Below are 2,807 nucleotides of genomic sequence, written 5' to 3'. Positions count from 1 at the left end.
AAGAAGAGCAATATTTACACAATAAGGATCTCTAATCCCCAAACCTCCATATTTTTTTGGAGTAACCAGTACCTTCCAACTAACAAGATTCAATCCTCTTCCATCAACTTATCCTTTCCAAAGAAAATTCCTCATCATAGACTCCAATTTACTAATGATTCCTTTGGAAAAAATAGAGACCTGCATCTGGTACGTGGGAATAGCAGCAGCAACAGAATTAACCAAGCAGAGCCTACCAGCCCGATTGAGTAAACTTCCTTTTCAGCTTGCTAGCCTACTCCGAATCTTATCCAGGACACCATTGAAAGCTGAACGAGTCATCCTAGAATGGCTAAGGGTAACTCCAAGATACTTGCCCAAGTCCTGGACAAATCTGATAGAGGATACCCCAGTAAAAACCTCTTTTCTTGTTGCAGAGACATTCTTGGAGCAAAGTACTTTAGACTTCTCGATATTAATCTTCATCCCATATGCTTTGCAAAAAGTCTCTAAAACTAACATCACATTTTGCACTTGTCTCTTTGTAGCTTTACAGAACAGAAGCAAGTCATCCGCAAACATTAAGTGGGATATTCTTGGTCCCCCTCTAGAAATAGCAACCGGCTCCCACAAGCCTAAATCAACCTGATGACTAATAAAGTATGCCAATCACTCCATACACAACACAAAAAGATAGGGTGACATAGGGTCTCCTTGTCTAAGACCTCGGCTAGGAGTAAAGCCATTCAGACGACTCCCATTCCAAAGAATAGATAAGGAAGAAGCAGTGACACAATTCATAATCAAATTAAGTGTAGGAATAGGAAAACCAAAGCTTTTAAGGGTATGAGCTAAAAACCTCCAGTCAACTCTGTCATAAGCTTTCTCCAGATCAATCTTAAAGGCCAATGTACCTTTCTTTGATTTAGTCTTCTTTATAAAGTGGAGGACTTCTTGAGTAATAATGATGTTGTCAGGAGTTCCTCATCCCGGAATAAATCCTCCTTGGAGAGGGCCAACAATCTCCGCAAGATGAGGACGAAGCCTATTAACAAGGACCTTCGTGATGATCTTGTAAACTACATTGCAGAGACTAATCGGCTTGAAATCTTTCATAGATACCGGTGATTCAACCTTTGGAATGAGAACCAGTAAAGTCTCCAACATTTTCGGATCAAGAGGAACACCAGAGAATGCCTGCTTAACCATCTTCCAAACATCAAGACCAATGATCTCCCAATATTCTTTGAAGAAGAAAGCTTGAAACCCATCAAGACCCGGAGCTTTAAAAGAGTTCATGTGAAAAATAGCTGCTTTGACTTCCTCCATAGTAACTGGTGCCGTAAGGTTATTGCAAGCTTCCTCATTCAGAGAAGGAAGAGGCACATCACCAAGGCAACCCAAATCAATATCATCCAAATGACAGAATAAGCTTTTATAGAAAGACTCTGCTTCTTGACTCAGAACCTCTGGATCAGTTTCCCACACTCCATCCTTGAGAAAAAGGCCATGAATCTTATTATGCTTCCTTCGCGCAAGAGTTTGAATATGAAAGAATCTTGTATTCCTATCCCCGAACCTTACCCACTGCTCTCTGGACTTTTGGAACCATAGGAGCTCTTCTTGCACTAGAGTATTATTATAATCATCAAGTAACTGTTGTTCTTTCTGACGCAAATAAATACTATCCACCACTTCCAAACGCTTTTGTAAATAATTAATCTGCTGCTCTAATTCACATTTCTTAACAAAAATGTTACCAAATACTTTCGAGTTAAACTCTAGTGAATTCTTCTGTACTTCTGAAAGCTTGCCATGAATTCCTCTATTACCAGACCACCATGACTGGTTCACAATATCCTTATACCCAGGATGAGTAGCCCAAGTAGCAACAAATCGGAAAGGTCGATTCCCTTTAGGATGAGGACGACCTTTACAATGCACCAGAATAGGGCAATGATCAGACTGAAGCCTATTTAAAACTTCTGCATAAGCCTCTGGAAAGATAGATAACCAACTACTATTTATACATACTCGATCAAGCTTTTTTGCCACGTCAACATAATTTTTCACCCTCCTGTACCAAGAAAACCGCCTCCCAATAGTCTTCAGATCAAACAAACCACTATCCCCTAATGAAGTAGCAAACATGTCGGCTCTTTGATGAGAAAATTGACAGCCCTTAGATTCATGAGAAAATTTGACTTCATTAAAATCACCAAGAACAATCCAAGGTCCTTGAAAAACCATGGATTGTGCAACAAGATAATCCCAAAGGAGAACCCTTTTATTAAATTGAGGACTGCCATAAATACCACTACACCTCCAAATTAAATTATCAAAGTGAACCTCAACAGTAACACCCTGATTAAAAGCATCAATGAACTTACAACAAACACCCTTCATAGAGGATAGAAACCAAATACCTCCCTTATGCCCCTCTGCTTCTACTATACCAATAGAGTGATACCCCAACCTTTCCCAAAATAATTTTAAATGCTTCATAGAGGATAAAAAATTTTTATTTGTATCAAATGTATTTTTGGTGACTAATTTTTAAAAAAATTTAGAATCAATTCAACAACAATTTCACAAGAACAACCTTTAATACAAGTAAACTAGACATAATTGTCATTAGGGATGGAAATGAGTCAAGCCAGCTCAAGCTCAACTCGTTAATAGCTCGATAAGCTGAACTCGTGAGTTGGTGAGTCGAGCTTGAGCTTGGAATTAAGCTCATAAATTAAATAAGTCAAGCTTGAGTTTGGATAAGCTCAATTTATTAACTCGTAAACTGGCTCAATTATATATAATATTAAAAATATATA

Source organism: Arachis ipaensis, chromosome B05 (assembly GCF_000816755.2).
Source record: "Arachis ipaensis cultivar K30076 chromosome B05, Araip1.1, whole genome shotgun sequence".
In the NCBI taxonomy this organism is placed as follows: Eukaryota; Viridiplantae; Streptophyta; class Magnoliopsida; order Fabales; family Fabaceae; genus Arachis; species Arachis ipaensis.
This window is presented reverse-complemented; position numbering follows the sequence as displayed.